We start from the raw sequence: 15303 nt of genomic DNA on the forward strand, positions 1-15303 counted from the left end.
CTGATTTGATCAGGTCCCAGTGATGTTAACCCTTTGCTGTCTTCTATATGCCGCGATGTATAGTGATCGCGGCATATAGAAGACAGCAGGAGGAGAGGGGGTCGTCTACTTACCTCTCCGACGACCCCTGATACCTTCCAGGACCTGGCGTTGCTATGGCAGCTGGAGGTCACATGACCGCCTCCAGATCTGCCATATACGGTGTCCTGCGAGGCTCAGCCTGCAGCTGAAGCCTGGCAGGAGACACTGACTGTGAAACAGTCAGCAAAGATCTCATGTAATGTAATATATGTCTATTACATTACATGAGATCAGTGATCAGAAAAATAAAAATTAATGTCCCATGCAGGGACCAAGTAAAAATGTAAAAAAAAAGTTAAAAAAATGTTTTCAAACTACTAAAAAAAAATCACAAAATAAATAAAAATAAATAAATAAAATATTAAACCGATAAATCCGTATATTTATGCAAAAACAAAAAAAGTACACATATTTGGTATCGCCGCATCCGAAACAACCCGAGCTATAAAACTGTCACACTAATTAACTCCTTCTGTGCACACCGTAATAAAAATAAATAAAAAACAGAGCAAAAAACTATGCTTTTTCCTCATATCGCCAAACAAAAAGTGGAAAAAAATGCGATCAAAAAGCAAAATGGAAATAAAAATGGTAACGCTGAAAACGGCATCTTGTTCCGCAAAAAACAAGCTGCCATAGAGCTCCATCAGCCGAAAAATAAAAAATTTATAGCTCACAGAATAAAGCAATGCAAAAAAAATATTTTTTCTATAAAATTGTTTTATTGTGTAAAAGCGCCAAAACATAAAAAAATATACAGTAAGTGTAGTATCGCTGTAAACGTACTGACCTGAAGAATAACGTTGCCTGATCACTTTTACCACACGCAGAACGGCATAAAAATAAAACCTCAAAAAACAATTCCTGAATTGTTGGTTTTTGTTAATTTTACCTCCCAAAAAACGGAATAGAAAGCGATCAAAAAATGTCACGTACCCAAAAATGGTACGAATAAAAATGTGAACTCGTCCCGCAAAAAACAAGCCATCACATGACTCTGTCGACCGAAATCTGGAAAAATTATACCTCTCAAAATATGGCGATGCAAAAACTAGATTTTGCAAAAAAAAGCGTCTCTTAGTGTGTTACAGCTGTCAATCATAAAAACCCGATATGAATCTGGTATCTCTGTAATCGCACCGACCCAAAGAATAAAGTAATCTCATCACTTATACCGCACGAGGAACAGCGTAAAAAATAAATAAAACCAATTCTTCACCTGCTACTGATTTGTTTATTTTGTCTCCCAATGTGCTCACCACACATCTAGATAAGTTCCCTAAGGGGTCTAGTTTCCAAAATGGTGTCACTTATGGGGGGTTTCCACTGTTTAGGCACATCAGGGGCTCCCCAAATGCGACATGGCGTCCGCTAATTATTCAAGCAAATTTTACATTCAAAAAGTCAAATGGCGCTTCTTCCTTTCCAAACCCTGCCGTGCGCCCAAACAGTGGTTTTCCCCCACATATGGGGTATCGGCGTGTTCAGGAGAAATTGCACAACAAATTTCATGGTGCAATTTATTCTATTACACTTATGATAATGCAAAATTAGGGGATGAAAAACATTTTTGTAGGAAAAATGTGAAAATTTTATTTTTACAGCTCAATATTATAAACTTCTGTGAAGCACCTTGGGGTTCAAGGTGCTCACCACACATCTAGATAAGTTCCCTAAGGGGTCTAGTTTCCAAAATGGTGTCACTTGTGGGGGGTTTCCACTGTTTAGGCACATCAGGAGCTCTCCAAACGCAACATGGTGTCTGCTAATTATTCAAACAAATTTTGCATTCAAAAAGTCTAATGGCGCTCCTTCTCTTCCGAACCCTGCAGTGCGCCCAAACAGTGGTTTTCCCTTACATATAGGGTATCAGCATGCTCAAGAGAAATTGCACAAAAAAATTTGGGGCTCATTTTTTCCTGTTACCCCTGTGAAAATAAAATAAATTGGGTCTAAAGTAACACATTTGTGAAAAAAGTTAAATGTTAATGTTTTTCTTCCACATTCCAAAAATTCCTGTGAAGCACCTGAAGAGTTAATAAAGTTCTTGAATGTGGTTTTGCGCACCTTGAGGGGTGCAGTTTTTAGAATGGTGTCACTTTTGGGTATTTTCTGTCATAAAGACCCCTCAAAGTGACTTCAAATATGATGTGGTCGCTAAAAAAATGTTTTTGTAAATTTCATTGGAAAAATGAGAAATCGCTGGTCAACTTTTAACCCTTATAGTTCCCTAACAGAAAAAAATTTTGGTTTCAAAATTGTGCTGATGTAAAGTAGACATGTGGGAAATGTTATTTATTAACTATTTTGTGTGACATATCTCTCTGATTTAAGGGCATGAAAATTCAAAGTTTGAAAATTGCAAAATTTTCAAAATTTTCGCCAAATTTCCGATTTTTTCACAAATAAACGCAAGTGATATCGAAGAAATTTTACCACTATCATGAAGTACAATATGTCACGAAAAAACTTTCTCAGAATCAGCGGGATCCGTTGAAGCATTCCAGAGTAATTACTTCATAAATTGACAGTGGTCAGAATTGAAAAAATTGGCCCGGTCACAAAGGCAAAAACAGGCTCTGGCGCGAAGTGGTTAACCAATTCTCGACTGCTCATATGATGATGCCATGTGTTTGGAAGCTTCTAATAGTTTTTTGTGCAACATCTGAGTTAATTAGAGACACACCTGTGGATGTATTTTAATGCACACCTGAAACACACTGCTTCTTTGTGTAGCATCATGGGAAAGTGTAAATAAATCAGCCAAGATATCAGGAAGAGAATTGTGGACTTGCACAAGTCTGGTTCATCCTTGGGTACAATTTCAAGATATCTGAAGGTGCCTCGTTCATCTGTACAAACAATTATATGCAAGTACAAAAAAGATTGGAATGTCCAGCCATCATACCACTCAGGAAGGAGACGGGTTCTGTGTCCCAGAGATGAACGTGCTTTGGTCCGACATGTGCATATCAACCCCAGGACAAAAGCAAAAGACCTTGTGAAGAGGATGGCAGAAGCTAGTAAGATTGTCAGAGTGACAATTCACAGTGAAACGAGTACTGTATCAACATGGGCTGAAAGACCACTCTGCCAGGAAGAAGCCATTACTCCAAAAGAAACATAAAAAATCCAGATTAATGTTTGCAAATGCACACAGGAACAAAGACCTTAATTTTTGGAGACATGACCTGTGGTCTGATGAAACTAGAATTGAACATTTTGTGCATAATGACCATCGTTAAGTTTGGAGGAAAAAGGGAGAAGCTTAGAAGCCTAAGAACACCATCCCAACTGTGAAACACGGGGGTGGCAGCATCATGTTGTGGGGTTGCTTTGCTGCAAGAGGGACTTGGTGCACATCACAAAATACGTAGATGGCTTCATGAGAAAAGAAGATTATGTGGCAATACTGAAGCAACATCTCAAGACATCAGCCAGGAAGTTAAAGCTTGAGCAGAAATGGGTCCTCCAAATGAGCAATGACCCGAAGCATACTGCCAAAATGGTAACAAAGTGGCTTAACCCCTTCGTGACCAAACCAATTTTTTAAATCTGACCAGTGTCACTTTATGTAGTAATAACTCTGGAATAACATATCCCATAGCTTTTGAGACTGTTTTTTGTGACACATGATACTTTATAATAATGGTAAATTTAGGCTGATATGGTTTGCGTTTATTTATAAAAATATCAGAAACTTGGCAAAAATGTCTTACAAATTGCACTTTTCAAACTATGATTGATTATGCCTTTAATCCCAATAGTCATACCACACAAAAACAGTAATAAATAACATTTCCCTCATGTCTGCTTTACATCAGCACCATTTGTAAAATGTTGTTTCATTTTATTAGCATTTTAGAAGATTTAAAAATGTAGCAGTTATTTTTAATTTTTTTCAAGGAAATTTACAAAACTTATTTTTATAGGGACCTGTTCAGTTTTGAAGTGACTTTGAGGCTGCGTGCCCACTGTGCGTTTTTCAAGCGTTTTTGCTGTGGAATTTTCAAAGCGAAAACGCTTAAACGCTTGGTAATGCGTGCCCCATGGTCCTCAATGATAACCCGCATGTGCTGTGTGTTGGTATATGCAACAGTTGTGGACTTCTTTGTTTGTGTGAAGGAGGACTTTATGCTGATCTGACAGTAGATGGCGATGTTGTGTAAAGTTTCCTTGTTTACTGTATTGTAAAAGGAAAAAAGTTTCTCTTGTATTTTCTATTTTGTTCTTACTTCCTGGTGTAGTACTGTGTAACTGTGCGTTTTTTCCTTTACCTCATGTTCTGAGAAGTAAAAGCTTGTTATCCCCTGTAATCTGCTCTGTGAAGTTTTATACTGCAACTGTGGGTATCCAGAAGCTGTGCAACACTGTGCACATGCTGCGGAAATTTACGCTGCGGATTATCATTGCGGAAAAATCTGAAGCATATCCATTAATTTTGCGGAAAAGCGGCGTAATTGCCGCCATTGACTTCCATTGAATTGCATAATATCTTAATGACTACATGTACACATGTGGATATTAAGTGATTCAATGTGCGGATGGTACCCAGGTCTGGAGACGAGGAGACTCTCCTCCAGACCCGGGTACCATAGTACCTGTAGTTAAAAAAGAATAAAATAAAAATTAACATTATACTTAACTTCTCATGGCCCCCGGTCTCCTGTATGGTGCGTCCAGTGTCTTCGGCGGCTCGTGGTGGTGTAAAAGGACCTTCCATGACGTCATTTAGTCATGTGACAGGTCACGTGACCGTTGATGTCGGCGGTCGCTTGACCTGTCACATGACTAAATGACGTCATGGAAAGTCCTTTTACACCATCGCGAGCCGCCCAAGACACCGGACGCACCGGAGAAGGAGACCGGGGGCTATCGGAAGGCGAGTAGAATGGTTTTTTTGTTTACCATTTTTATTCTTTTTTTAACTATTAACTTGGTCACACTATATAAATCCATGCTGGTTGCATGGATTTATATAGTGTGACCAAGTTGTCAAGCACTTTTCCAAGTGATGCTAAAATCGCTTGGAAAAGCGCTTGACAACCAGCATGCAAAAATGCATGCAAAAACGCTTGACAAACGCTTCTACCTGGCGGGAAAAACGCATGTAAAATCCGCATGCATTTTTCCTGCCAGGGAGATACAGAAAAAATCCGGAGCATTTTTGCTTCGTGGGCACTTAGCCTGCGAGTCTTATATGTTGGAAACCACCCAAAAGTGTTACCATTTTAACCCCTTTAAAGCCCATGACGTACTAATACGCGTCTGTGCCCTGGGCTTTAAGAGCCAGACCCGTATTAGTACGTCATCGCGATCGCGCGCGCACACACAGGCTGTGCGGACGCGATCGCCGCCGGGTGTCAGCTGATTGTCACAGCTGACACCCGGTACTATGTGCAGGGAGCGGTCCCGCACCGCTCCCAGCACATTAACCCCCGCAATGCTGCGATCGAAGTCGATCGCAGCATTGTGGAGGCAAGGGGAGGTGATCGGTATACTCACCTCCTCTTCCGGCCTCCAGCGCTGTCTACCGCGGCTTCCCGGGTGTTGCCATGACTACCCGATATCGTCATGACAACATCCGGGTCACCAGACAGCAGTAAGATTGTGTGGACATGCGCAGTGCATCTCCAAACCATCTTCTCCCTGTCCAGCGCTGACAACCGGCATGGCACAGGGATGGTGCTCCATCCCTATGCTGTGCAGGCGATCAGAATAAAAAAAGTGAAAGTCCCACAGTGGGACAAAGTAAAAAAGTGTAAAAACTCCCAGAAAGTGGAAAAAAAAAAAAAAAAAATTGTAAAAAAAATAATAATAAAAAAATAATAATAATCCACTAAAAATAAAAATATAATGTACCCATCAATAAATATTATGAAAAAACAAACAAACACACAATAAAAGTACACATATTTGGTATCGCCGCGTCCGTAACGACCTGGACTATAAAACTGTTCCACTAGTTAACCCCTTCAGTGAACACGGTAAAAAATAAAAATAAAAAACAAAGCAAAAAACAATGCTTTATCATCATACCGCCTAACAAAAAATGGAATAACACGCGATCAAATAGACGAATATAAATAAAAATGGTACCGCTGAAAACGTCATCTCGTTCCGCAAAAAGCAAGCTGCCATACAGCTCCATCATCCGAAAAATCTAAAAGTTACAGCTCTCAGAATAAAGCAATGCAAAAAAATTATTTTTTCTATAAAATAGCTTTTATTGTGTGAAAGCGCCAAAACATAAAAAACGATATAAATGTGGTACCGCTGTAAACGTACTGACCCGAAAAATAAAGCTACCTTATCAATTTTACCACACCCGGAGCAGAATAAAAAAAAAAAAAAAAATTCCTGAATTGTTGGTTTTTGTTTATTCTGTCTCCCAAAAGCTGGAATAGAAAGCGATCAAAAAATGTCACATGCCTGAAAATGGCACCAATAACAACGTCAACTAATCCCGCAAAAAACAAGCCATCACATGACTCTGTCGGCCAAAATATGGCAATGCAAAAACTAGATTTTGCAAAATATGTGTCTTTTAGTGTGTGACAGCTGTCAATCATAAAAACCCCATATGATTCTGGTATCACTGTAATCGCACCGACCCGAAGAATAAAGTAATCTCATCACTTATACCGCACGAGGAACGGCGTAAAAAATAAACGCTAGGGCTGGGGTTGGGGTTGTGCTAATGTTAGGGTTGGGGTTGTTTTTTTTACAAAAGTAAAGAAAAAAAAAAAAGATGACGATATGGCAACTAGCGTTGAGCGCAAGTGCTCGCTACTTGAGTTTGCATCGGGTGCTCGGGTATGCATTGAGTATCGCGGGTGCTCGAGTCTCCGCCCCATATGCTTCGCGGCCAAAAAAACCTCGCGGGGATTGCCTGCCATGCACGAGCGATCCCTGCATTTTTTTTTTGGGGTGTCTAATAACCGTGAAACATGCGGGCGGGGACTCAAGCATTTCACTTGAGCACCCGTGGTACATGATGCATACCTGAGTACCCGATGCAAATTCAATTATCGAGCACTTGCGCTCAAGAGTAATGACAACTTATTCAATATGATGACCTAATGTTATCAAATTCTGTGTCGTACCTCTGGGTTCAAAATGTTCACTATACCCCTTAATAAAATCCTTGAGGGGTATAGTTTCCAAAATGGGGTCACTTGTGAGGGAGCACCACTGTTTAGGCACATCAGGGGCTCTCCAAACGCAACATGGTGTCCGCTAACAAATTGAATGGAAAATCGGCTCAAATTGTTAGCGGACACTATGTTGCATTTGGAGAGCCCCTGATGTGCCTAAACAGTGGAGCTCCCCCACAAGTGACCCCATTTTGGAAACTAGATCCCCCAAGGCACCTATCTAGATGCATATTGAGAACTTGGAACCCCTAGGTGCTTCACAAATTGATTCGTAAAAATGAAAAAGTATTTTTTTTTCCACTTTTTCATTTTTACGAATCAATTTGTGAAGCACCTGAGGATTCCAAGTGCTAACTATGCATCTAGATAGGTGTCTTGGGGGGTCTAGTTTCCAAAATGGGGTCACTTGTGGTGGAGCTCCAATGTTTAGGCACACAGGGGCTCTCCAAACGCAACATGGTGTCCGCTAACAATTTGAGCCGATTTTCCATTCAATTTGTTAGCGGACACCATGTTGCGTTTGGAGAGCCCCTGATGTGCTAAATAGTGGAGCTCCCCCACATGTGACCCCATTTTGGAAACTAGACCCCCCAAGGCACCTATCTAGATGCATAGTGAGCACTTGGAACCCTCAGGTGCTTCACAAATTGATTCGTAAAAATTAAAAAGTGGAAAAAAAAATACTTGAGAGGTGCAGTTTTTAGAATGGTGTCACTTTTGGGTATTTTCTGTCATAAAGACCTCTCAAAGTGACTTCAAATGTGATGTGGTCCCTAAAAAAATGGTTTTGTAAATTTTGTTGGAAAAATGAGAAATCACTGGTCAACTTTTAACCCTTATAGCTCCCTAACAAAAAAAAATTTTGGTTCCAAAATTGTGCTGATGTAAAGTAGACATGTGGGAAATGTTATTTATTAACTATTTTGTGTGACATATCTCTCTGATTTAAGGGCATAAAAATTCAAATTTTGAAAATTGCAAAATTTTCGCCAAATTTCCGTTTTTTTCACAAATAAACGCAAGTGATATCGAAGAAATTTTACCACAATCATGAAGTACAATATGTCACGAAAAAACAGTCTCAGAATCAGGGGGATCCGTTGAAGCGTTCCAAAGTAATTACCTCATAAAGTGACAGTGGTCAGAATTGAAAAAATTGGCCTGGTCATTAACGTGCAAACCACCTTGGGTTGTAAAGGGGTTAAACACTGCACCCCTCAACGTATTTAACCCCTTAAGCCTCGGAGCATTTTCCGTTTTTGCATTTTCGTTTTTTGCTCCCCTTGTTCCTAGAGTCATAGTGTTTTTATTTTTTGGTCAATATGGCCATGTGAGGGCTTATTTTTTGCGGGACGAGTTGTACTTTTCAACGCCATTACTAGTTTTACCATATCGTGTACGGGAAAACGGGAACAAAATTCCAAGTGCAGTGAAATTGCAAAAAAAGTGCAATACCACAGTTGTTTTTTATTTTATTTTTTTTACCACGTTCACTGAATGCTAAAACTGACCTACCCTTCTTATTCTACAGGTCATTACGAGTTCGTAGACACCAAACATGTATAGGTTATTGTTTATTTAAGTGGTGAAAAAAAATTCCAAAATTTGATAAAAAAAAATAAAATAAAATAGCGCCATTTTCTAAGACCCATAGCGTCTCCATTTTTTGGGATCTGGGGCTGGGTGAGGGCTTATTTTTTGCGCACCGAGCTGAAGTTTTTATTGATACCATTTTGGGGTAGATACGATGTTTTGATCGCCCATTATTGCATTTTATTGCAATGTTGCGGGGACCAAAAAACGTAATTCTGGCGTTTCGAATTTTTCTCTCATTACGCCGTTTACCGATCGGATTAATTCTTTTTTTATATTGATAGATCGGGCGATTCTGAACGCGGCGATACCAAATATGTGTGTGTGCACTTTTTTTATTATTATTTTATTTTGAATGGGGCGAAAGGGGGGTGATTTAAACTTTTATATTTTTTTTATTTTTTTTTATTTTTAAAAACTTTTTTTTTTCACTTTTTGCATGCTTCAATAGTCTCCATAGGAGACTAGAAGCAGCAACTATCCGATTGTGTCTGCTACATACAGGGGATCAGCAGATCCCCTGCATATAGCAGAATTGGTCTTGTGCTATGAGCGCCGACCACTAGGTGGCGCTCATAGCGACCAGATCATGACAACCACAGGCGTCTGCTGCAGACCCTGGGTTGTCATGCCCACCCATCGGTGACCCGCGATCACGTGACGGGGTCGCCGGTGGGCGGGGCTTAGGACGCGCTTCCAGGAAGCGCGCGTTAAATGACGCTGTCGGAGATTGACAGCGGCATTTAACATGTTAACAGCCGCGGGTGGATCGTGATTACACCCGCGGCTGTTGTGGGCACATGTCAGCTGTAATAATCAGCTGACATGTGCTCGGTTCAGTGAGGGCTCAGCGCAGCAGCCCTCACTGAACCGGGGGGGAGGCCAAATGTGCGTACTAATATGGCACCCGTTGTTAAGGGGTTAAAATTGCTTTCATATAGTTCATTAACCCTTCTGGTTCTTTTCAGGAAGTAATGGAAAGTGGAATGACAAGAATGAAAAAGTTTATTTTTACAATCTAGATTTTGATAACTTCTGAACAGGCAATTATAGCCGGCATACTTTAAAGGTAGTTATTTGGCCATGAACTGCCAAGGCAAACATCAGGACCACACAATCAAGATATCAAGGTGCCGATAAAGTTAAAAGGAAGCCCCCACACTGTGTTAACTATTTAGATTCTATAATCACTATTGACAACAGAATCAGAGGGGTTAAACGTCCATGGTCTGTGCCAACACTGATCATGGCTGATGCAGCAAGTTGTCAGCTATAATGTACAGGTGACAGCTACAGGATAGTCACCTGTCGGGGAACGCTAGTCTCTTATATTGCAGATCAGTAAAAAGACGTCTATTGGTCAATAAGGGGTTAAGGATAACAAAGTCAATGTTTTGGAGCGGCCATCACAAAGCCCTGATCTTAGTCCTATTGAAAATGTATGGGCAAAGCTGAAAAGGCCGGTGCGAGCAAGACGACCTACAAACCTGGATCAGTTACACCAGTTGTGTCAGGAGAAATGGGCCCAAATTCCGACCTAAGAGTATGTGCCCACGTAGCGTTTTACAAGCGTATATGCTGCGGACTTTCCTCAGGGTAAACGCTTGTGAAACGCTAGGTAATCTGCCCCCCATGGTCCCCAAGGGGAATCCGCAAGTTCTATGCCCATGCTGCGGATTTTTCCGCAGCGTTTTTGATGCGCGCAATAATCCACAGCATGTCAATTAATTTTGCGTTTCCGCAAGCGGAATTACCTTTGCAATGCAATAAAAAACGCAAGGCAATTCCGCATGTGGAAAACGCGCGATAAACGCAGGATAAACGCGCGTGGAATTCCGCATGTGGAAAACGCGCGATAAACGCAGGATAAACGAGCGTGGAATTCCGCATGTGGAAAACGCGCGATAAACGCAGGATAAACCCGCGTGGAATTCCGCATGTGGAAAACGCGCAATAAACGCAGGATAAACCCGCGTGGAATTCCGCATGTGGAAAACGCGCGATAAACGCAGGATAAACCCGCGTGGAATTCCGCATGTGGAAAACGCGCGATAAACGCAGGATAAACCCGCGTGGAATTCCGCATGTGGAAAACGCGCAATAAACGCAGGATAAACCCGCGTGGAATTCCGCATGTGGAAAACGCGCACTAAACACAGGATAAACGCGCGTGGAATTCCGCATGTGGAAAACGCGCGATAAACGCAGGATGAACCCGCGTGGAATTCCGCATGTGGAAAACGCGCAATAAACGCAGGATAAACCCGCGTGGAATTCCGCATGTGGAAAACGCGCGATAAACGCAGGATAAACGAGCGTGGAATTCCGCATGTGGAAAACGCGCGATAAACGCAGGATAAACCCGCGTGGAATTCCGCATGTGGAAAACGCGCAATAAACGCAGGATAAACCCGCGTGGAATTCCGCAAGTGGAAAACGCGCAATAAACGCAGGATAAACGCGCGTGGAATTCCGCATGTGGAAAATGCGCGATAAACGCAGGATAAACCCGCGTGGAATTCCGCATGCGTTTTTCCGGGAGAGGACATGCGGAAATGAAGCAGAAATTTTCTGCTTCATTTCCGCAGCGTGGGCACATAGCCTTATATTGTGAGAAGCTTGTGGGAGGAAATCCCAAATGTTTCACCCAAGTCATTCACTTTAACCCCTTAATAACATCTGACGTACTAATACGCGTCTGTGCCCTGGGACTTAAGAGCCAGACCCGTATTAGTACGTCATCGCGATCGCGCGCACACAGGCTGTGCGGGCGCGATCGCCGTCGGGTGTCAGCTGATTGTCACAGCTGACACCCGGTACTATGTGCAGGGAGCGGTCCTGCACCGCTCCCAGCACATTAACCCCCGCGATGCTGCGATCGAAGTCGATCGCGGCATTGCGGGGGCAAGGGGAGGTGATCGGCGATACTCACCTCCTCTTCCGGCTTCCAGCGCAGTCTGCAAAGGCTTCCCGGGTGTTGCCATGACGACCCGATGTCGTCATGACAACATCCGGGTCACCAGACAGCAGGAAGATTGCTTGGACATGCGCAGTGCATCTCCAAGCAATCTTCACACTGTGCACTTCTGACAGCCTTCATGGCATAGGGATGGTGCTCCATTCCTGTGCCATGCAGGCGATCAGAAAAAAAAAAGTGAAAGTCCCAGAGTGGGACAAAGTAATAAAGTGTATAAACTGTGTGAAAGTGGAAAAAAAAAAAAAAAAAAAAAAAAAAAGTGCAAAAATATTATAAAAAAATAAAAAAAATAATACACCAAAAATAAAAATATAATGTACCCATCAATAAATATTATTATAAAAAAAATAAAAAAAAAACAATAAAAGTACACATATTTGGTATCGCCGCGTCCGGAACAACCTGACCTATAAAACTGTCCCACTAGTTAACCCCTTCAGTGAACACGGTAAAAAAAAAAAAAAAAAAAAAACGAAGCAAAAAACAATGCTTTATCACCATACCGCCAAACAAAAAGTGGAATAACACGCGATCAAAAAGACGCATTTAAATAAAAATGATACCGCTGAAAACGTCATCTCGTCCCGCAAAAAACAAGCCGCCACACAGCTCCATCAGCCGAAAAATAAAAAAGTTATAGCTCTCAGAATAAAGTGATACTAAAAAATATTTTTTTCTATAAAATAGCTTTTATTGTGTATAAGCGCCAAAACATAGTAAAATGATACAAATGTGGTACCGCTGTAAACGTACTGACCCGAAGAATAAAGCTACCTCATCAATTTTACCACACGCGGAACAGAATAATAAAAAAAAAAAAAACAATTCCTGAATTGTTGGTTTTTGTTTATTCTGCCTCCCAAAAATCGGAATAGAAAGCGATCAAAAAATGTCACGTGCCTGAAAATGGCACCAATAACAACGTCAAGTCATCCCGCAAAAAACGAGCCGTCACATGACTGTCTGCCAAAATCTGGAAAAATTATAGCTCTCAAAATATGGCGATGCAAAAACTAGATTTTACAAAAAATGCGTCTTTTAGTGTGTGACAGCTGTCAGTCATAAAAACCCCATATGATTCTGGCATTGCTGTAATCACACCGACCTGAAGAATAAAGTCGTCTAATCACTTATACCGCACAAGGAACGGCGTCAAAAATAAACTCTTGGGTTAGGATTGGGCTAGGGTTAGGGCTGGGTTTGGGGCTAGGGTTGTGCTGGGGCTAGGGTTGTGCTGGGGCTAGGGTTGTGCTGGGGCTAGGGTTGTGCTGGGGCTAGGGTTGTGCTAGGGCTAGGGCTGGGGTTGGGATTTTTTAAGAAAAAAAGATGACGATATGGCGACTAGTGTTGAGAGCAAGTGCTCTCTACTTGAGTTTGCATCGGGTGCTCTGGTATGCATTGAGTATCGTGGGTATTTGAGTGACATGCTCGAGTCTCTGTCCCATATGCTTCGCGGCCAAAAAACTTTACGGGGATTGCCTGCCATGCACGAGCGATCCCCACATGTTTTTTTTTGGGTGTCTAATAACCGTGAAACATGCGGAGCAGGGAATCGAGCATGTCACTCGAGCACACGCTGTACATGGTGCATACCTGAGTACCCGATGCAAACTCAAGTAGCGAACAATTGCGCTCAAGAATAATGACAACTTATTCAATATGATGACCTAATGTAAACAAATTCTGTGCCGTACCTCTGGGTTCAAAATGTTCACTATACACCTTAATAAAATCCTTGAGGGGTATAGTTTCCAAAATGGGGACACTTGTGGGGGAGCTCCACTGTTTAGGCACATCACGGGCTCTCCAAACGCGACATGGTGTCCGCTAACAAATTGAATGGAAAATCGGCTCAAATTGTTAGCGGACGCCATGTTGCGTTTGGAGAGCCCCTGTGTGCCCAAACATTGGAGCTCCCCCACAATTGACCCCATTTTGGAAACTAGACGCCCCAAGGCACCTATCTAGATGCATAGTGAGCACTTGGAACCCCCAGGTGCTTCACAAATTGATTCGTAAAAATGAAAAAGTGAAAAAAAAACACTTTTTCATTTTTATGAATCAATTTGTGAAGCACCTGGGGTTCCAAGTGCTCACTATGAATCTAGATAGGTGCCTTGGGGGGTCTAGTTTCCAAAATGGGGTCACTTGTGTGGGAGCTCCAATGTTTGGGCACACAGGGACTCTCTAAATGCAACATGGTATCCGCTAACAAATTGAATGGAAAATCGGCTCAAATTGTTAGCGGACACCACATTGCGTTTGGAGAGCCCCTCTGTGCCCAAACTTTGGAGCTCCCCCACAAGTGACCCCATTTTGGAAACTAGACCCCCCAAGGCACCTTTCTAGATGCATAGTGAGCACTTGGAACCCCCAGGTGCTTCACAAATTGATTCGTAATAATGAAAAAGTGAAAAAAAAAACACTTTTTCATTTTTATGAATCAATTTGTGAAGCACCTGGGGTTCCAAGTGCTCACTGTGAATCTAGATAGGTGCCTTGGGGGGTCTAGTTTCCAAAATGGGGTCACTTGTGGGGGAGCTCCAATGTTTGGGCACACAGGGACTCTCCAAATGCAACATGATATCCGCTAACAAATTGTCGGCTCAAATTGTTAGCGGATATCATGTTGCATTTGGAGAGTCCCTGTGTGCCCAAACATTGGAGCTCCCCCACAAGTGACCCCATTTTGGAAACTAGACCCCCCAAGGCACCTATCTAGATGCATAGTGAGCACTTGGAACCCCAGGTGCTTCACAAATTGATTCATAAAAATGGAAAAGTGTTTTTTTTTTCACTTTTTCATTATTACGAATCAATTTGTGAAGCACCTGGGGGTTCCAAGTGCTCACTATGCATCTAGAAAGGTGCCTTGGGGGGTCTAGTTTCCAAAATGGGGTCACATGTGGGGGAGCTCCAAAGTTTGGGCACAGAGGGGCTCTCCAAACGCAATGTGGTGTCCACTAACAATTTGAGCCGATTTTCCATTCAATTTGTTAGCGGATACCATGTTGCATTTAGAGAGTCCCTGTGTGCCCAAACATTGGAGCTCCCCCACAAGTGACCCCATTTTGGAAACTAGACCCCCCAAGGCACCTATCTAGATGCATAGTGAGCACTTGGAACCCCTAGGTGCTTCACAAATTGATTCGTAAAAATGAAAAAGTGTTTTTTTTTTCACTTTTTCATTATTACGAATCAATTTGTGAAGCACCTGGGGGTTCCAAGTGCTCACTATGCATCTAGAAAGGTGCCTTGGGGGGTCTAGTTTCCAAAATGGGGTCACTTGTGGGGGAGCTCCAAAGTTTGGGCACAGAGGGGCTCTCCAAACGCAATGTGGTGTCCGCTAACAATTTGAGCCGATTTTCCATTCAATTTGTTAGCGGATACCATGTTGCATTTAGAGAGTCCCTGTGTGCCCAAACATTGGAGCTCCCCCACAAGTGACCCCATTTTGGAAACTAGACCCCCCAAGGCACCTATCTAGATGCATAG

Source organism: Phyllobates terribilis, unplaced genomic scaffold (assembly GCF_046119375.1).
Source record: "Phyllobates terribilis strain yellow unplaced genomic scaffold, ASM4611937v1 Scaffold_594__1_contigs__length_1004882, whole genome shotgun sequence".
NCBI classification, from domain to species: Eukaryota; Metazoa; Chordata; class Amphibia; order Anura; family Dendrobatidae; genus Phyllobates; species Phyllobates terribilis.